Genomic DNA, 22,652 nt, shown 5'->3' with positions numbered 1-22,652 from the left:
TACCTGACAACTTAGAAGAACTCGATGCTGCAACAGAAACTATTGGCTCTCTCTTTTCCAGCACATTAGATGCAGTCGCTCCTTTACGTCTAAAGAAGATTAAGGAAACTAATCCAACGCCGTGGTATGATGAGCACACTCGGGCTCTAAAACGAGCTGTTAGAAAAGCTGAACGTAGTTGGAAGAAAACAAAACTAGAAGTTTTTCGCCTTTCGTGGAAAGAAAAAATGATTGAGTACAGAACGGCTATAAGAAATGCTAGATCTACTTATTTTTCAAATCTCTTAATAGAAAACAAACATAATCCTAGGTATTTATTTGACACAGTGGCTAAATTAACTAGAAACAGAGATTCAACTGCTGACGTTTCCATAGAGCACAGCAGTAATGACTTTATGAACTTCTTTACTTGCAAGATTGATAATATTAGAGAGAAAATTAAAAACATGCAACCGTCTACAGTTTCGCTTCAGACAGTGCACTGTAGTGTCCCTGAGGTAAAACTAGAATCATTCGCCGCTATAGGAGAGGAAGAATTATCTAAACTTATCAAATCATCAAAATCAACGACATGTATGTTAGACCCAATGCCGACTAAACTACTGAAAGAAATGCTTCCAGAGGTCGTAGGTCCACTTCTTGATATAATTAATTCATCGTTAACACTAGGATACGTGCCAAAAACCTTTAAGCAGGCTATTATTAAACCTCTTATTAAAAAACCTCAACTAGATCCGAGAGATTTAGTAAATTACAGGCCAATCTCGAATCTACCTTTTCTGTCAAAGATACTAGAAAAGGCAGTTTCATCACAACTGTGCTCCTTTTTAGAAAGAAATGGAATCTGTGAGGATTTCCAGTCAGGATTTAGACCGTACCATAGTACTGAGACTGCTCTCGTTAGAGTTACAAACGATCTACTCTTATCATCCGATCGTGGCTGTATTTCTCTATTAGTGTTATTAGATCTCAGTGCTGCTTTTGACACTATCGATCACAACATTCTTTTAAAAAGACTTGAAAACTATATTGGCATTAGTGGAATTGCTTTGGCATGGTTCAAATCGTACTTATCTGACCGTTATCAGTCTGTAATAATTAATGAAGAGATGTCGTATCGATCACAGGTTCAGTATGGAGTACCACAAGGCTCAGTACTAGGACCGTTGCTTTTCACTCTGTACATGCTGCCCTTAGGAGAGATAATTAGGAAGCATGGTGTTAGTTTTCACTGCTACGCTGACGATACTCAGCTCTATATTTCCTCGCGCCCTGACGAAACCTACAAATTCACAAAACTAACAGAATGCATAGCTGACATTAAAAACTGGATGACAAGAAATTTCTTATTATTAAATTCAGAAAAAACTGATATCCTAATCTTTGGACCAAAAACTTCCTCACGAAAAAACCTTGAATACTCTCTAACACTTGACGGGTGCTCCATTAAATCTTCGTCCTCAGTTAGGAACTTGGGTGTGCTCTTCGATACCAATCTTTCATTTGAAAGTCATGTTTCTAGTATCTGTAAAACCGCCTTCTTCCATCTAAAAATATATCTAAATTACGACATATGCTCTCAATGACAAATGCGGAACAGTTGATTCATGCATTCATGACCTCAAGACTAGATTATTGTAACGCTCTACTGGGTGGTTGTTCTGCTCGGCTTTTAAACAGACTACAGTTGGTCCAAAATGCGGCAGCTAGAGTTCTTACTAGAACCAGAAAGTATGACCATATTAGCCCAGTTCTGTCAACATTACATTGGCTCCCTATTAAACATCGTATAGATTTTAAAATCTTGCTACTTACTTATAAAGCACTAAATGGTTTAGCTCCCCAGTACCTAAGTGAGCTCTTAATGCATTATAGTCCTTCACGTTTATTGCGATCTCAGAATTCAGGCCAGTTGATAATACCCAGAATATCAAAATCAACTGAAGGCGGCAGATCCTTTTCCTATTTAGCACCTAAACTCTGGAACAATCTTCCTAGCATTGTTCGGGAAGCAGACACACTCTGTCAGTTTAAATCTAGACTAAAAACACATCTCTTTGCTCTTGCATACACATAACACATTATCAATACATTAACATTTTTCAAATCCGTTAAAGGATTGTTACGCTGCAATAATTAGGTCGGCCGGAACCGAGAACATTTCCTATAACACTAGATATACCTGTACGTCAGAATAAGAATGGCATCTACGCTAATATCTGTCTCTCTGCTTATCCCGAGGTTTTCCGGGTGCTGGATCCAGGCCGTATCCAGAACAGATGGAGAACCTGTGTCTGGACCTGACTACAATGCAGCCCAGGAGACAATGGGCCTACAGATCCAGTTCTGGCTGCATAGATTTTTAAATCCCTGTATCCGCTTACAAATATATATATATAATCTATTTTTGATCTCTATAATAAAAATGTATAATTCAGATTTTGATCTCCATATCCATTTACATATATTATATATATCTTCCAAGGGTTTTTTTCCCTCCTAGGACTTTTTTCCCACGCTGGGTTTTCTCCTAGGGGGTTTTTTCCACCCCTGGGAGTCAGCCGACATTGGCTTAATGTAGCACCATCTTGTATATGTTACATATTACCACGCTTGTTTGTACAGCTTATTTTTAACCACTTCCCTTTTTTTTCTGTGCTTCTAATATGTAAAGCTGCTTTGAAACAATTACCAATTGTAAAAGCGCTATATAAATAAATTTGACTTGACTTGACTTGACTATATGAGTATTCAAGTTAATCTAGAATAATATGCTTTTAACACAACATCTAGTCAACATCAGTGCTATTGCTATAATTTGGATGGTATAGTATCATGAGCCACAATTAAAGTCTTGTGACACTCATGCCAGGCGTTATTGTTGTTGTTGTCGAGTTTCCGCACGCTGATTGCTTTGGGCCGGGCCTAGTCAAAGTCCAGGGCCGTTTTTTAGTCCCAGTCCGTCCCTGGGGGGTGGGCGGGCCGGCAGTTTGAGACCACTGATCTAACGTCTTTGCTGCTTACTTGGCGGCAACGGCCAGTGCAGCTGGCATCCAACTTAAAGGTGCATTGCTGCCACCTACAGTACTGGAGTGTGAAACAGATTAGTGGGGGAAAAAAACAGATGATGACTGCGTGCGTGGCGGGTGGTGGGCCGGCCCGCCGGCCGTCCTGGAGTACCGGCCGTTCTGTGATTCTCCAGATCACACAGATGGCCAGTCCGCCCCTGGTTTATAGGGATATATGCAGTCATAGGTGCCGATTTATGTTTCTGACGGTGGGTGATCAGTAGCGGTTCACAAAATAAAATTCAATAAATAGCCTACCTATTTACAAAAATAACTATATAAAACAATTATAGAGGACTTCCTGACTAAAATCAGCTTAAAATGCTATCTCATGAAACAAGAATCTCTCATTTCTTTACAATTTAAAGGTAGGCCTACAGTGTGTTATTGTATTAGCCAATCATGAAAATCTGGTGGCTGAAAGCTTCTGGCAATGTTAAATCCAGAAGAGAAAGAGTAAGTAGAGATTCATGAGAAGATTGCACAGATATGAGCAATCAGAGTATGAATCTCAACAATGACAACAAAATATTCAGACAATCAGATCAACTCTGAACATCACAAAAAGCTAAAAGAAAGAACAACAACCACAGCAAAAAATAAAAGCGAATTATAATTAAAGAAATGAATAGGACAATTCAGCTGCATAATTTATTCATGCTGTGATGCATGCTGGGAGTTTTGTACTGTTGTTCCCAGCATGCATTGCGGAATGACATTTTTGATGGTCACTTTTGTTGAGATTCATGTTCGGTTGCAAGATCTCATTTGGTTTCATTTCACTACGAGATTTCAATCACACTCAGTTTTGTTCCTTTAAGAGATCTCAATAGCAGTCAGTTACATTCCTTTATGAAATCTCAATAACTATTAGTTTTGTTTCATTACGGGATTTCAATGACAGTCAGTTTTGTTCCTTTACAAGATTTCAGTGTCAGTCAGTTTTGTTCCATTATGATATCTTGACGATGGTTTGGTTTTTTTTTCTGTTTTTTTTTTTTTTGTTGTTCGTTTGTTTGTTTGTTTGTTTGTTTGTTTTGTTTTTGCAGCAGCAGCAGAGGAGGACTATTATGCTGTGCAGAACTGAGAAGAACAGATGATGGCACGGTTTGATCTTCGGCTGACCAATCAGCTTGAATATTCTATTTCTACACTTGGGTGGGAATTAAATGCCCCTTTCTGCTGATTGGTCAGCCGAAGATCAAACCGTGAAGATCAAAGTTTTCATTTTTGCGATGTAACATTTAGATTCTAAACTATTTATGTAAAGAAGGCTTGTACTTCAGTCGGGTCCTAATCAGCATCTTTACATGCAGAGAAATGATCACTGACTGGCACAGCCTTTATATTGTACAACAAACAAATTAAATTAAGCAGAATAACCTTTTAGATGTTTGGTTGACTATTTTATTTTGATAATGAACAGGTCTACGATGTCAAGTTAGCAATATGTTGTGTGATTGCGTGAGGCGCCTGCGCGATCACCTGGATTTTTTCCTCAGCAGGGGAAATAACTTAAGCTAATACTCTTTATAGTCAGATAAGAGTAGGACATCATTCAAAATGGTAAAATTTCTTTTTATTTGTGTACATTCAAAATGACTACAAAATGTCATGCCTTTGAAAAATAAACATCAGAATGTGCTGCACATCTCGATCTCCTTGAACATCTTTCTGGCGCACACCACAAACATGAACCAAAACACAGCGAATACTTGACACGCCTACTTTTAAAAGTCTACATTTAGATTATTTGATGTTAAATGCATTATATAAGTCACTGATGATTGCATGTGATAATGTGACAGTCCGGAAAATAGGCTATAGCAAATTATTTTGAGGACCCCCTGGCACTTTGAGAACCTCTGGTCTACACAGAAGAAAGACCTGTTTAAACTGTGCCCTGCTACAGGTTGTGTCAAGCCTTTCATTAGTTTGGTGGTTTGATGAGAAACAGATAAAAAGTATTAGCAATAAATGCATTAAGAATATGTACAACTGCAGCAGTGGAGGACTATTATTCTGCTGTGTGGAATTGAGGCAGAACTGATGATGGCACGGTTTGATCTTCGGCTTACCAATCAGCAGAAAAGGGCGTTCAATTCCCGCTCACGTTTAGAAATCGAATATTCAAGCTGTTTATTCATTTAACATTTATTCGTTTATTAAATGTTTACGACAAGTCTCAAATCGGGCCATGCCCTACAATCGTTTGGGGGTATAAATCGGGCTCAAAATCAGGCTTAAAATTGTGTAGCCAGCCTTACAAGATCTTCATGGTTGACGGTTTAGTTTAGTTTTGTTTTGTTATGAGATTTCAATGAAAGTTGATTCTGTTCGCTTCTGGATTTCATTGACAGTCGGTTTTGTACCTTTATGAGATTTCAATGATTTCAATTACTGTTGAATTTGAAACAAATCAAACTGTCAGTTTTGTTTAATTACGAGATTTCAATGATGGTCAGTTTTGTTGCAGGCGGTTGTAAGAACAAAAAAATGTATAAATATGCAGTACCAAAAACATCACATGAATCAAATCTTTCAAGATCTTAGCAGAGGAGGATTAAACAACTCCACAAACAGCATTACCAGCTTAACTTTTGACTAAACCATTTGACTTCATTTCATTCACCATCATGTTGATCAGTATTTGCTTTAGTTGTGCAGTTTTACTCTTTGACTTTATAACATTAGTTGTACTTTGGGTGCTGTGACTGTTGGTTGAGGAAAGAGAAGCAGATGATGTTGTTTATTTGATAAAGATATAATCATTGTATAACTGGCTGGTGTCATCTAGGATTCATTCATTATATAATTTTGAATTATAGCAAGACTGTAATTCTATATTGTACATTAAGCATTTTGAATTGCAACACCTGTTAGACTCAGACTTAACTCAGACACCAAAATATAAATCTCAACAATGGTAACATGCTTCTATATCAAACTATTATTAATCTGAAATTAATTGCATTACATGATCAAAAAAACAAACCAACAAACAAAAAAACACACTCTGTGTAAGATTAGACCACTCTTCATCATGTTGTCAACATCACCTTGAGAATCCATTATTTATACTTTACTCTGCACATTCAGACGTTTTTCTGCAAGATTTCCTTCTAAACATTCTATAAGAACAGGATCCACTTTTGGATCTACTTTATTAGCAAACCAGTGGCCGTAGTTTAGGAGCCATCTGAGCTCAGCAGCACCATAAATACACACAGCTCGTACATGGACTCCTGTGCACGGTGGGTATAGATCCTCTTCTAAATATGACCACTTCACCAGGCGAGTTTTACAAATCAGCTCTGAGATTTCAGGATCAGATCTCGCCACCTCACCTGGTACTCCAGGCACACGAACCAGAGTCGCCCAGAAATGTTCATCAGGTGAGTATGTATCTTCAGACCAAGCCAAGAAATCTCTGGACTAGGAAACTCCGGCGAACAAAAACTACAAATTCCCTTGAGAGAGTAAAGTAAGCACTGCCCACAAACATTTCAATGTTGTGAGGAGGTGGAGATTTCTCCTCAGAAGTGCTGACAGGTGTGTCGTAGTACTCAGAGTTGTTATTTTTCAGGATATGATGAACACTCCAGCGCCATTTCTTTCCTCCAGGCCACTTGCTCTCCACCATGTTCCTTCCTTTCAGCTCCTTTAGATCCGACACCAGCTCAGCGTTTGTCCGCAGTGGAAAGTCCTGACCACACAGGTTGATGACATACTTCCATTTAACCTCAGAATCTAGGAGATCAGACAGGCAATTGAGATCCGCTCTGAGTCGTGAGATACCTGCATATTGAACCCTCTCCAGTTTTGAGGCAATGAACACGTTGGGGATGCAGCGGGCCAAACCTTTAATTGCTGAAATAAAGTCAGCTGGAGACTTCAGATCATAATGTATGCAATATATGTTATGCGGCATATAAATGGCCCTGAGCAACCTCTCCACAAGAGCCGCATCCTGGTGAACAACCAAAGAGTAAGCAAGAGGAAATTCACGCTCAAATTCAGTGCCTTGAATGCCATCATAGCCCTGTGTCACAACAAACCTATCACAATCAGAGGTGGCATTCACGATAGTCTGGTCAGTTGCCCCTACATAGGTTTTTTGCTTGCGGATGGCTAAAGTTTTGCTCAATTCCCCAGGTTCCATTTCGTATATTGCTGTGCAGTTAATGCCATATTTTACTGTCAGCCGCGACCTCTCAAAAACTCTTGCTTCCTGTCCTCCTCCTCCTTCATTTACTCTTAAAATTATGATCATAAAACAGCATATAATGAGTGTAAAACTGATGAAACAGACATTTTTCAGTTTGAGGTGAAGCCACAATCTTTTCATTCTGTAGGAAATAAAGGCACATTACAAATTATGTACACTGTAATTTAAACAGAGAAACAAGAGTTACATTTTACGGACATGTAGGGTGAATTCAGGGTGATTGAGACACTTTTTGCCATTGAGATGACTTGGAAAAAGTGTCCCATCAATCAGAACTCATCCCTTTTGACAGTTTCTTTGTCTATTTGTGCTCTGCTAACAAAAAAAAAAATAGTTTCACAGTAAACCACAAGTTTCAGTGAGTTATTCATAAAGACATTGTTTGAAATGGTATTGCCACACCTTGAATGTAAAGAAAAGCTTGCAGCTGCTGTGAAAAAGTCACTCAGTTTTTTTGTGCACCAGAAAGATTATTTTATATAACCATGTATATATAAAATATATTTTATATATACATATTTTATATATTTTATATAACCATGCATTTTATTACATTATTATTGTAATAAAATGTTCATAATGTAATCATTTTCTCAGAACGTAATAAAATCTTGAGCACATGATGTAATAACAATTTTTACATTAATAGAAATTTATTACATTATAAACTCACCAAAACTGTTGTGATTTAATTAAAGTAATAATAGCAATAATGGAATGTTTAATTAATTGTAATTGATAATAACAGATTGCCATTTATTTGGCTGTTCACAGTAAAATCTCCAGAGTTAAATCAACTCTTCTCAGAGTACATATGGTCCATCTCTGAATAGTGTTAAAGTAACACTGAAGCAGAGTTAAAGTTAATGAGATAATTAAACAATTAATTAAGTGATGATTGAACATTAATGATGAACACCTGCTGTTAACAAGCAGATTCAGTGAAGAAAAGAGAAACACAAGTACTACAACTGACTTCAGCCACAGCCTTAGATGAAAAGATAAAAGACATTAAATCTCTCATGATCTGATTCACTTATTACTAACCAGATTGACACATCACATATCCACAGAGGGTTTTAATGAGAATTAACCAGAGGTTTAGAAGTCTTTTATTCGTCAAAAAATTAATGCTGACGATGAACAACTAATACTGCTCAAGCTTATACATGAAAACATTGCATACAATCCTCAACAGTGGTGACAATAATTATTCATACTGCAGTGCATGATGGGAGTTTTGTCCTATGGTGATACCCAGCATGCACAGCAGCATGAAGCCTTTTTTTATCACTGTTGTTGAGATTCATATGCTGATTCTTGATGTCTGTGTGTGTCTGTGTGATGCAGTTTCTCAAAATGTTTTATGCACTAGCCTACATGGTTTTAAAATTATTCAATATATCTGTTTACTGCAACACTTTCTTCTCATGCTGCAGTTTCACAGGGTTGGTAATGCAAAACCAAAATGTATAAATGACAAAACATTTGACCATTTCACTATGACTATCATATAAAAGCAGCTAATATCTGCTCACTGTAAAGCACTGATCTGACCACTTTATGACAACATATGCTTTGTTGCAGAAAAAAACTATTTTTTCTCTCTCTTCTTTTCTTTTTCTTGACCAATAAAACATCTAAACCTCTGTTAATTCTCAATAAGTATTTCTGTAGATCTGTGAAAATAAAGTCAATCTGGTTAGTAATATGTGAAACTGGTAATGCTGTTTGTGGAGTTTTTTTAATCAGATCTTCAGAGATTTAACAATTATTATCTTCAGTTGATTTCATCTAAGGTTGTGACTGAAGTCAGATGTAGTTCTTGAGTTTCTCTTTTCTTCAGTGATTGTGCTTGTTAACAGCAGGTGTTCATCACTAATGCTCAATCATCACTTAATTGTTTAATTATCTCATTAACTTTACCTCTGCTTCAGTGTTATTTTAACACTATTTACACCATATGCACTCTGAGAAGAGTTGATTTAACACTGGGGATTTTGCTGTGTTTAATTACACAATGTCCTCATATTTGATATTAATAAAACATGTCAGCAAATTATGTTTGAATGGATTGTTATTGCTGCTTCCATAGACATCAGTGTGTATTTTACAAACTACAAATGTATTGTTTTACTAGTACTTATGTGTATTTGAAAGTCTGAAATGTAAAATAAACATTATGTGGTCGAAAACACTGCATAGTTGTGATATATGACAAGCCTTAGCGTGTCTGTCTCTGGCTCAACACCAGCCAATGTGCAGTTTGAATTTGGCAGTTATGTGATGTCACTGAACATTCTAAATCTCATATGTGGGAGTTACGGAAATAGGGCCACGGAAATAAGAATCCCATATGGGACCATACTGCTTAAAGGGTTAAATGTTTGACCAAACCGTTGGGCAGTTTTATTTAACTCAACTATTGTTTAAAAATTACTAGATGGCTGGCCAAAAATGAACCCAAAATATGTTGGAAGTTAAAAATCAGACACACAATTACTAGAGGCAACACTAATAATCAAATGTGAACATTTATTAATAAGCAATTTAATAAATGTTTATTATTATAACTTATTCAATATATTAATAAATGTTCATGCCCAACCTATTTTGGTTTCATTTTAAGCAAGCAATATAGTAATTTTTAAGCAATACTTGAGTTCAATAAAACTACCCAGCAGGTTGGGTCAAACATTTAACCCAATCACTGGGTTTGTCCATTTTTAACCCAACTTGGTTTATTTTTAACACAAGCATTTTTTTTAGAATGTATGTGCAGTTATTAAACTATGAGATGCTACAAACCATAAATAAAAATAAGAAGAAAGATTATAAATGTAAAATATTGTATTAGTAATATAGCTACTATAGTGTTATTTTTATGCTTAATCATATTTAAACATACTAGATTATAATTAATTTTCTAACAAAGAGAAACAGATGCTTACCCTACAAGAGTTCCTCCTCCTATACATGGAAACTCACACAAATCATATAAAGGACACCATAAAACTACTCCACTCAGAGCAATATAAACAACTGCAGGATCACAAAATAGACTTTCCTAAAATTTTATTTAACTGAACAGTCTAGACTCAATTAAATTGAGACAACTTCCCAAAAGGCTCTCATCCAAGTGACAAAGCGACAGGCTGTCGACAACCTTGCGTGTACATAGTTATCAGATGCACACAGGTAATTCTTTCACAGCCTGTTCTACAGGATTTCATCTGACTTTTTTCCTTTTATCCCACTTCTGTTGCTATCTGTCTAGAGCTGCTTAAGGTCAAAAGTGTCAAAAGAGGTGGATTTTATTGGGATATATGCAGTCATAGGTTCCGATTTATGTTTCTGACGGTGGGTGATCAGTAGCGGTTCATGAAATAAAATTCAATAGCCTACCTATTTACAATAAGAACTTACAAAAATAACTAATAAATAAAACAATTATAGAGAATTTCCGGACTAAAATCAGCTTAAAATGCTATGTTATAAAACAAGAATCTCTAATTTCTTTACAATTTAAAGGTAGGCCTACACTGTGTTAATTTATCAGGCAATCGTGAAAATCTAGTGGTTGAAAGCTTCTGGCAATGTTAAATCCAGAAGAGAAAGAGCAAATAAAGATTCATGAGAAAATTGCATAGAAGTTAACAAAAAACAATAAACTACACTGACAAACACAGATATGAGCAATCAGAGTATGAATCTCAACAATAACAACAAAATATTCAGACCAACTCTGAACAAAAACCAGCAAAAAATAAAAGCAAATTATAATTAAAGACAATTCATGCTGTGATGCATGCTGGGAGTTTTGTACTATTGTTCCCAGCATGCATTGCGGCATGACATTTTTGATGGTCACCTTTGTTGAGATACATGTGCTGATTCTTGATGTCTTTTGTGTGTCATCTTTGAAATTGCTTTTGTTCCATCATAAGGTTTCAGTGACGGTTGGTTTTGTTCGGTTGCAAGATCTCGTTTGGTTTCATTTTACTACGAGATTTCAATGATGGTTAGATTTGTGCCTTTAGAAGATCTCAAGATTCCTTTATGAAATCTCAATGACTATGAGTTTTGTTTCACTATGAGATTTCAATGACAGTCGGTTTTGTTCCTTTACAAGATTTCAATGACAGTCAATTTTGTTCTTTTACGAGATTTCAGTGACGGTTGGATTTGTTTGGTTACGAGATTTCAATGACTGTCAATTTTCAATGACGGTTGGTTTTGTTCCTTTGCGAGATCTCAGTGATGGCCTGTTTTGTTCCATTATGACATTTCAATAATTTTGTTTAGTTACAAGATTTTAATGACGGTCAGTCTTCAGTGTCAGTCAGTTTAATTTGGCTACAAGGTTTCAATGACAGTTCTTTTTTTTCTATTACGAGATTTTAATGACAATCAGCTTTGTTCCATTATGAGATTTCTAAAATGATGCGTTTTGTTCTGTTACGAGATTTAAATGACAGTCAGTTTTGTTCCATTATGAGATCTCAATGATGTTTAATTTTTTTTTTTTTTTTTTTTTTTTAGCAGCAGCAGCAGCAGCGGAGGACTATTATTCTACTGTGCAGAACTGAGGAAGAACTCACAATAGCACGGTTTGATCTTCAGCTGACCAATCAGCAGAAAGGGGCATTTAATTCCCACCCATGTTTAGAAAATGAATATTCAAGCTGTTTAGTCATTTTTCTACCCCTGAATGAAAAGACGAAAAATCAAGTTGAATTATTTTTTGTTTTTAAAAAAAATAAATAAATAAATGAAAAAGGAGACATTTTTTTCGTTTTTTTTTTTTTTAATGAAAAAAGGAGACTTTTTTTTTTTTTTTTCATTTTTCTACTTTCAATATTAAAGGTGACCTATTGTGCCCCTATTTAATAGATGTAAAATAAGTCTCTGATGTCCCCAGAGTGTGTATGTGAAGTTTTAGCTCAAAATACCCCACAGAGAATTTTTTATAACATGTTAAACTTTCCACTTTTTGGGGTTGAGCAAAAACACTCTGTTTTACTGTGTGCCCTTTAAATGCAAATTAGCTGCTGCTCATGCATGGCCTAAGAGGGTGTAGCTTCAAGACCTGATGCTCCGAGCTCCAGTGACAGAACAATCTCATGCACTACTAATGTCAGAAACTCTCTGTAGCTGTGTTTAGATCGAATCGGAGTCTGAAAATGATCCCACAGAGCCATGTTCATGTAATGTAATCTATTATTTTGGAATTTAAAATGGTTTTTGGTATGTCTATGTTTTTTTTTTTGTAAAGATGACAACATTATCAAAACTATCCATGTTCACACGGATCTGCACAAACAACAAAAAATGCTGTATAATGCATGCCAGACAAGTAGTTGGCGAAGTCACTTTGTAAAGAAAGACTACGTGCCATGCCTATCCACATTATTTTTACAGTTTACTGCACTTTAATAGCCCTCTCATTATTTCCCTATCACGGTTAATAAATAGGAAGTCTTGCACATTCACAGAAAACACCTTATTTCCGAAACGAAAAATAAGGTGGATAGACTAAACATGTACGCTTCCATATACGTTTTCACAGATTCGCATTTTTGAAGTTTACGCAGAGACGACAAACAATATTATTTTCAAAAGTTGGCATTTTCACGTCACCAAAACACCATTGTTGTGTAAATGAAAAGCCCAAACATGTAAATGTATTATTTACATTATAAACCATGCATTACTGCAAAAGGAAATCATGCTATAGTGCAGATATGTATATAAAATGTATAAAGTGTAATGCCGCAATGCATGCTGGGAATAATAGTACAAAACTCCCAGCATGCATAACAGCATTAATAAATTATGCTGCTAATTTGGTTTGAATTGCTGTGGTTTTTGTTCTGTCTTTTAGTAGTTTTTTGTGATGTTCAGAGTTGATCTGATTGTGTTGTCACCATTGTTGAGATTCATACGCTGAATGCTCATATCTGTATTTGTCAGTGTAGTTTCCTTTCAATTCTAATTGATTTTTGTAGAACAGTGTTAATTATGAAATTGTGTCAGTTCTTATGCCTCTGCAGGAGATTCTGGGTGGTGGGTATGTTCCCTCCACATTCAAGATATACATGATAGTCATTATAACAAGTCATGCCCTGAAGGCCCTGGCTGGTAAATCAATTGGAAAACACAACCTTGTTAAGTTTCTCAGAGGGGCTAGAAGATTGAATCCTCCCTTGCTTGGTCCCATTATGGGATCTCTCTACAGTCCTTAAGGCACTTTTGGATTCTCCCTCCGAGCTGCCTGAGACAGCTGATCTTTGCTTCTTCGTACTTAAGGCTGTCCTCTTGCTGGCTTTAGCGTCAGTCAAGCAAGTTGGAGATCTGCAGCCTCTATCTGTGGAACTCTCCTGCCTGAGTTCAGTCCTAACAACAGTAAAGTGGTCTTTAGACTGAGAAAGGGTTACGTGCTGAAAGTGCTTTCCACCCCTTTCAGAAACGCAGGTGACAGTACTGTCAGCTCTTCCACTTGTGGAGAACGAGCAGACACCTCATCCACTATGTCTTGTCAGAGCCCTTAGAGTGTGTGCCGAGCACTCTAGCTGATTTCAGCAGTCAGAGCAGCTGTTCGAAGCAGATCCGTCAGCTTCGGAGGCCACTCTAAAGGGCTGCCAGTTTTGAAGTAAAAGATTTCCAGATGTACTGTAGATGCGATAGCGCTGACTTTCAAGTCCATGGCCCTCTCCACTAGAGGTATGGCCTCTTCTTGGGCGTGGTTCAGTGGAGTCTCTATCGCAGATATCTGTGCAGCAGCCAGCTAGTCCACTTTCATCAGATTTTACAACTTGGACATCCCTGCTCTTCAAGCACGGGTGTTATCAGTCTAAAATGCTTGTGTACTGTGTAGTCACAGCTGATCAAGGAGCCCTCAACAAGCACCCCTAAGAGCTGTTGGCTTGCAGAGCAGCTTCCCTTCTGTGCTTGTAGCATAGGGAACGTTTATGGTTACTCAAAAAACCCTGGTTCCCTGAAATAATGGGAATGAGCATTGCGGTGCTACTATGCTGCACAGCGAGTTATGCTAGCCACTCCTCAGTCGAAAGATTCTAACAAAATGCCATTTCTGCGTGACTTGAATAGGCAGTCAACCCCGCCCTTTCTGGTGGGCTGAAATGCCATTTGTTTGTGCAGATTCACAGATGTGAACCAATCAGGCTTCAGGATTCTGAGAAAAATGAGTTCCCCGTAAGTGTCTGCAGGGTTACGTGAGTAACCATAAACTTTTATTCAATGTATTACATAGGCTGTAGCCTCAAAAGTGGCCCAAGACTGCTCCCTTTACAAATCACTAAAATAAATCTCTTACTTTACACTAGACATGAAGTCAGACACTAGGCTTGTTCGACCTCCATCGGCGCTGCGCAGACTGATTGGCACATGACATAAAAGTACCGTGAGAGAAATTCAAAAGAACTGAAACTGAAAATATTGAAATTTAAACCTGTGGACGCAAAATAAAATGGACCAAAAATTGCCTGCTGAATATTACAGCTTGTATTTTTTAACAGAATGAATATTTTGGAAGTGAAATCTGAAAGGTGAATATGAATTGTTTTACAATGAAAATGTGTGAATGTTTTGAATTGAAATATTCACAGTTTAAATATACAACCATGTTGAATTTCAGCCCATAAATATGCAAGCCCTTAAAATACAAGCATGGTAAATGCAATGCATATTTTTTTTCAAGTAGTGAAATTCAACATGCTTTTTGTTTCAAAAACATATGGCATTATTATTTTACTTCCATATGAGATCGCAGGGCATGGTATGTGCTATTTTCAGCGCGTGTTACAAACTTTTGCAGCACGTTTTTGTATTTGGTTGCTTTGTGAGTATTTGCAGCATGTGTTGTCAAACTGATGAAGATGTTACAATGCGTTTGAAGTGCCACAAAATTGACAGTCAGTGTTTGTGCATGAAGGTACCTCATGAAACTTTGGAATTTTGGACAGACTTCTGAGACAGCATAACGGTTTAATGAGATACAACAAAATAGAGAGAGCTTTGATGATAACTAAGTGAACATTTAATTACTACAATACTAATTTCTCACTAAAATGACATCAAAAGTTGGTAAAAAAACCTACATTTACCCACAAAATGACCACCAACCACAAATTTTTTAGCTGAACTGCCACGGAATCAAGCACACAGAATTGTAGGATATAAATGCAGCAAAGGATACATCTATGCTGCCTTCGAAAATCGATCAGATGAAGGTATCTGTCACCATCACCAGTGAGAGTGCCCATTATTGCCACCAGAGGGCACTCCATCCTGGACTACACACATCATTTGGACTCTATTTCCCATCTACCCTCATACCCTGGACTGATCACCCTGCACCTACTACCAATTATACAATCACTCACTCACACATAAAAGACACTTGCACCCACACCTCCATGCAAAGTCTTGATTTGCCCCGGTGATCATTTCTGAGCATTATTGTGGATTGCTATTCTTTTGTTTGACGGGACAGTTCCTCGTGTTTGATCCTCTGACAATTGCCTGTTCCTGGATTCTGTACGTTTGCCGCCTGCCCTGATCTCTGCTTGTCCCTGTTTGCTTATCAATAAAAACTGCAAATGGATCCTCACTCCGTTGACTCAATCCTTACAGTATCTGCAGGAGACAGGAAGTGAAGCTAACATTGTATTCAGAAGTGCCTTGATGCCTTCTTAGAATGCATTCTCTGAAGGCAGCTTTTGGAAACAGCCATGGTTTCTCTTTATGATTTCACATAATTAAAAGGTAATGTGATCTTGTGATTTCAAACAAAACATTTATCAAAAAGAGGTTTGTTTCTTTGTGTTCCTTTTTTGGGGTTTATTTCCTTTTTACTCACTATTATGCCATCTCCTTGTTGTTAACAGTAAAATACTATGTTATTACATTACGGTACAACTTTTTTAAACAAAAACCTTTTTTAAAATGGAAATTCCTACAATCTTCAATTGTATATATTTGCAGGCAAATTAAAAGACTTAAACCTGTACACAGTCTTAAACCCTATAACTTCAAATGTGATACCACACGCATAACAGCCTGTTCTCAACTGTCAACTAAATCTCACACTGAATGCTTGAGTTGGCAGCCAATATTAAGTGTTTCCTTTTTATTATTGGGGAACCTATTACTTTTTTATAGCCTATATATTTTCACTGTATTTTGACATACTGTAAACCCGAACAGTACTACTAACTTTTAAAGATTGAGTGCTGCAATTAAAGTCTGTTAAATCATTAATGCAACTTAAAACAATTACATTTTCTAAACAAGGAGTTGAGGTTTATTTTTGTGTAGCTCAACATTTTTGAGTAAACCCCTATACTTCAATGATTATTTTTAAGTTCACTGAGCGATATAAAGTGGCGTAATCCATATCATGTCTGCCGATGTTAACGACGTTATCAGAAGAGTCCATTCAACATTAAACTGAGTTGCAGCAGATTTCATGTTCCCAGCATGCTTTGCATCACACTCTATAAGGGAGAATAAATGTTGAAATTGAGTGTTATTTTGTGTGTTTTTGCACAAGATTAATAAAGGGGAAGATGTTTTATTGTTGTGTGAAGCTGTGAAATATCAAGGCTATATATACTGCATGTTTATTAACAGTTCATGCAAGTAAATAGTGATAGTTTCCTTGACTGTTACATTAGCATGTGCTGTTGCTAGCTAACACTTAACCATAAAGATTAGGTGTTAGTTTATTATACTGAATTTGTGTAGTATAAACTAGTCTTTGAGTTGTTTACTTAATTTTTTTGAGTATTCTGAACTCATTGGGTTTTACAACTGCATCAAAGTAATTGAGAAATAACAAATATTGCATATGGTAAACAATAGTTTTAAGTACAGTGGACTTAAACTTTAAATAAAATTGAATCGATGTCTACAATAGTTTTGAGTATTCTGAACTCATCGGTTTTACAATGCACACATTCATCAGAAGCTACAGAAACATTTATTGTTATGCTGATTGAAAGTTTCCTCATATTCTGATAGCAATCATGTTAAGCGGTCTAAATGTACTTTTTGTGTAAGGCATAGAACCATAAAATGTTCAATGCAAACAAAATGATGCATGTTTCCTTTCGGTTAATGTGTGTTTGCATACCACTGCGCAGCCTGTTCACGCAGACATCATACGCCATCAGCGCATTTCTTGTATACTGTGCAGAGTGGACAGAGCGAGAATGGCAGACAAACAGCAAAAACCTTTTCCACGCTGGAGACAACTGCAGGAGTCAAAGGGTCTGAAATATGATGCCATGGTTACAGTATTTCTTTTGGACAGGTAGGTACATGGTATAATCCGATTTTATTTTGATGTGTTTGATAGTAACACATAATTTATCTCATGTAATTCATGTACCTTTATGTATAACCAATGTCCCTTTAAGACAAGTCATTTCAATCAGCGGCCATCTTTGAAACGCCTCTCGGGCATCCTGGGCATCATGCAATCACTTTGAATGGGGAAACATCAAATTCTCCAAAACTGTTCGCCAACCTTACGATTAAATTTCATATTTGAAATCACCAATGAAATCTAACAACAACCGGCTCATAAATTTAGTTTCTAAACGCTCGAATCATGACAAAAAACCTGTATTTTTCAGGCTGGATCAAGCTAATGCGCATGCGCAGACCTAAATGCGCGTCTCTTCGGAGGTGCGCGTCTGACTGTTTCTATAGAAACCGGTGATTCTAACGGCCGCTGAAGTGACGCGATGACTTTACCAGTCGGCAATTGGTTCTTATTTAGAATAAATTTAGGCTTATTCCGCCATATTGCGCGTTACACTTTCTCCCATTCAAAACAATACGAGTGACACGTCTTGTGTTATTCTATAGTCTTTGGTATAACTCAATGACAGCAGCACTCAGCATCTAATTAGGAACTATTTTTATGTTTTCAAAGTTGCACCAATAAGTTGTTTCTGGTCATCTTGCTGCTGGTCTGTGCGCGTTCTTGTGTTTCGGAGTAGGCGTGGCTTTGGACGGAGATTTGCAGGGAGGATGTGATAGTATGTTTCCAATACTTGCAGGCTAAAGTTTAGCATTTCCCAGATCACCTGCATCTTTAAGCAGATGCCTACATAGACGGGTTAACTGACGAGGTAAAAGAACATAAAAAGAATGTTACATTTTATATTTGGGCTTGACGAAAGGTAGTGGCGTGGAGAAAGGTCTTTATCATTGGTTGTGAAAAACTGTCTGTCAGGGTGTGGGGTAGTCTCAGCCTCAGACGTCAAGCCCATAGACATTTGGCTGAACGTCTGATGCATATGGCACACAAAATTGGAAACACTTCAGGAGTTGTCATCTGATGGTTGAACTCTACAGGATTGCCGGGAGATGTGTGTGTCAGGTTCTTTAACGACCCACCTGGAAACAAAGATGCTGTGATGCCAAACCCCCTCATGGAAGAAGAGCACTGTCATGTTTACAACTGTGACAAAGAGTGCTTATCAGAATAAACTAAACACTGGATTTTCAAAAGTTTTACTCACCGGTCTGTTATTGTAGGGATATCAATGTTACATTTTCATGCCCCAAAACATGACACAGATTAACCCTCTACAGCACAGCGTTGCCCTCAGGCAACGGAATGTTTTCTTAAGCCCTATGTTTAGAAAATATTTCTTTAAATGATATCAACCAATTAGAAAGGTCGAGAAAGTACCAAATAACAGTTCAGTAAGGTGTTGGGGTCAATATCAAGCACCATTTAAAGGTGGGACATCTTGTTCTGACACATGGTCACAGGAGCACATGGTGTGAGAAGAAGGCAATATTATTTGCTTTAGTAATCTTATTTAAAACGACATGAACTGTACATAAAAAAATATGTGTGTGTGTTTGAAGGTGTAGAGAAGCCTTTTGTCAGGTTTTATGAAGTGTTTTTTATTTTGCATGTTCAGACGGGCGGGCGAACAGCACAGCAGCGGGGTCGAAGTCCTCTCTTTTTCTGTTTTTGTTTCATTTGCCGTTTTTGAGCAAATAGCTGTTTGACAGCGTCAGAAGGCTGTTCTCACGGCCGGTACGGTGCGCTTTTGAGCGCTGAAAAGCCGTTTTTACGGCTGGTAAGAGTGAGCGCCTTCAAAGAGAGAGAGCACACGACAGGCTGCACACAATCCCTGTCTGTGTTGCGGCGGTCGTTCCCCTGCGTACTTCAGCACTTTTAAAAGAGTAAAATCCCTGAAAGAGCTTACACAAGTAGATTTGCGTCTTTTTAAAGATGACATCCTACTTGTGTTTCTGGATGCGGTCGTTCCTGTCCTCACTGACGGCCACGATCACTGTTTCACATGTCTGGGCGCGTGCTGAAACGATGTTCGTGGGTGTTTCATGTTTTCATATGAGAACATGATCACGTCGACACACCGGTCGTGACTCTTCTTTCTCAGGGAAGCTTGAGTACCCTCTGTTGTTGGCCAGCTGCCGCTTGTGTGTAAAAGCACAGCCGCGGGTCTGCCCGACACTCTGGGAGATCGTGGAGATCAACGAGAGCAAACCTCTCGCTCCTCTGCGTGTCGTGTGCCGTCGAGCTGCCGGGCTGCAGCGCGGGTTGTCACGGCAACCCAGCGCTCGCTCGGCGCTCTAGATGCGCGGTTCCCTTGCATAATCTCCATTGTAGCGCCCTCTCTGGTGCACCAGAAGAGGTCTACTTTGCTGATATGGCTTGGGTGACATGAGGTTGAGGGGTTCCTTCGGGGAACCAACCCCCTAGGGCCCCTCCCTCTCTAGCGCATTGCAAGCTGTGCAGTTTCTGGATTGGATTGCTGGTCCTTCTCATAGGGGAACCTAGCATTTCATTCAGAGGTCCAGCTGAGGGACAGACGTCGATTGCAGCATCGGAGAGAGTGCTGTTATGCTCTGGAAATGAGGGTGACGCTGCCCACTGTAATGGTGTGTGCTTATGCTGACTCAGATTCGGAGTTTACAGCCATGCTTTCCTGGGTCTTCCAGATGTGCATGGAAAACTTGGCAGTATGGGGGTATATTGGTGCCATAAATATGGAATGCCAAAAGTGCCAAAATCTGCATAAGTTTTTCCTCTCTCACTACCCTCTTGGATGGGGTGGCTGTACACAGACCACACCCACCCTGCATGTGAGGCCAAGGCACTCTTTTTGCATGAGGGTAGTTCTGTGCTGGGGTTGAGCTGCGCTTGTTGACTAACCGTGATCAAAGTCACGGCGCAGGCCCTCAGCCAGACGATGTCCACCTCAGTGGTCCAGAAGTGCCCCCTGGCTTACCTTGTGAGGTGCGAGAGGTTGTCAAGCTAAATGCTTTCTCAATGCTCCCATCTTACGAGGTGGCCTTTTCGGTGACACTGTCGAGGACTGAGCCCAGCGGTTCTCCTCAGTTAGTAGCGGATCGGGGAGCTTCCCATGACAAACCATTGAGTTCCTCTTGGGCCGCCCCTCAGTCTGCTCGTCGCCAAGGGTGTCGTCCCCTGCAAGAAACTCCGGCCCAGCAGGCTCTGCTGTGTCCATTGCGGGTAGATGACGCCTCCCGTCTCTGCAGCTGTTTAAGTGGTTGGTGAGAATCACCCCTGAGACGGGCGACCCAGAGATGGGTGGGGCTGCTCTTCCACCCCTGGATGAGGGCCGGGTGGTAAATCCTTTTATTGGGTTTGTTTCTGTTCCACCACTGACCCAAGAGGCAGCGGTACCCAAATTTAAAAGAGCAGTTCCTCCATTTCCAGGTCTGAAGAGGGTTGGAGAGCAGTGGGAGGAGAAAAACCTCACCACTCTCATCCCCCTCTTCTGTCGCCAGCGGACAGCAGCGAGCAGCGGGCAGCCGAAGCCTCGACTGCTCCCTCTGTCCATCCGTGGAACCAGGAAGTGTTGCCTAGCACACTGTGACGCCGCTTCGGGCCGCCTCACAAAGAGAGCCCCCCGAGCCGCGTCCCTGTGTTCCACCTCGCTGCCCTGCTGCGGGTACGCCGCTGGTCCCTTTGGTCCCGCTTGTACGGTCTCTGCGAGCCTGGTTAGCGCTCCCCAGTCCGTCTCGCTGGCTCCTTTGGACCATCAGGCTCGGCTATGCGATTCAGTTCGCCCGGCATCCCCCCAAGTTCAGGGACGTCCTCTTCACTACAGTGAAAGATGTCGTTGCCCCTGTCTTGCGTGCGGAGATCGCAGTCCTACTGGCGGAGGACGCGATAGAGCCGGTCCCTCCAGCCGATTTGAGGTCGGGGTTCTACAGCCCCTACTTCATTGTACCCAAGAAAAGCGGCGGGTTACGACCGATCTTGGACCTGCGAATTTTGAATCGGAGCCTCCACAAGCTACCGTTCAAAATGCTCACGCAGAAACGCATTTTCGAGTGCATCCGTCCCTGAGATTGGTTTGCAGCGATTGACCTGAAGGACGCGTACTTCCACGTTTCGATTCTTCCGCGACACAGGCCATTCCTGAGATTCGCGTTCGAAGGTCGAGCATATCAGTACAGAGTCCTACCCTTCGGGCTGGCCCTGTATCCCCGCATCTTCACGAAAGTCGTGGAGGGAGCCCTCGTTCCCATAAGAGAACAGGGTGTTCGCATTCTCAACTATCTAGACGACTGGCTCTTTCTAGCACAGTCTCGGGATCGGTTGTGCGAACACAGGGACTTGGTGCTCAGTCACCTCAGCCAGTTGGGTCTTCAGATCAACTGGGAAAAGAGCAAACTCTCCCCTGTGCAGAGGATCTCTTTTCTCGGTATGGAGCTGGATTCGGTCGAACAGATAGCACGCCTCACAGAGGGACGTGCTCAGTCGGTGTTGAACTGCCTGAATACGTTCAATGGCAGGACAGCGGTCCCACTGAAATTCTTTCAGAGGCTCCTGGGGCATATGGCAGCCGCGGCGGCAGTAACCCCGCTCGGTCTGCTTCATATGAGACTGCTTCAACACTGGCTTTACGGCCGAGTCCCGAGATGGGCGTGGCAACGCGGCACTTTCCGGGTGCCAATCACTCAGGAGTGCCGCCAAGCCTTCAGTCCGTGGTCGGACCCTTTGTTTCTCCGGGCAGGAGTGCCCCTAGAACAAGTGTCCCGGCATGCTGTGGTATTCACAGATGCTTCTGCCACCGGCTGGGGTGCCACGTACAACGGGCATGCAGTGTCAGGGGTTTGGACAGGACCCCATCTGCATTGGCACATCAATTGCCTCGAGTTGCTAGCACTACGTCTTGCTCTGAGCTGCCTCAAAGGGCCGCTACGGGGCAAGCATGTACTGGTCCGTACGGACAACACTGCGACCGTTGCGTACATCAACCGTCAAGGTGGTCTACGCTCCCGTCGCATGTCGCAACTCGCCCGCCATC

At 39.9% G+C, this 22,652-nt stretch overlaps 1 pseudogene; it reads right to left on the bottom strand.

Moving 5' to 3' along the window:
* Positions 1-4,088: 4,088 nt before the first annotated feature.
* LOC125253419 lies at positions 4,089-7,899 on the bottom strand (annotated as a pseudogene).
* Positions 7,900-22,652: the final 14,753 nt, after the last annotated feature.

This window comes from Megalobrama amblycephala, linkage group LG18, assembly GCF_018812025.1.
Source record: "Megalobrama amblycephala isolate DHTTF-2021 linkage group LG18, ASM1881202v1, whole genome shotgun sequence".
NCBI lineage: Eukaryota > Metazoa > Chordata > Actinopteri > Cypriniformes > Xenocyprididae > Megalobrama > Megalobrama amblycephala.
This window is presented reverse-complemented; position numbering and strand designations above follow the sequence as displayed.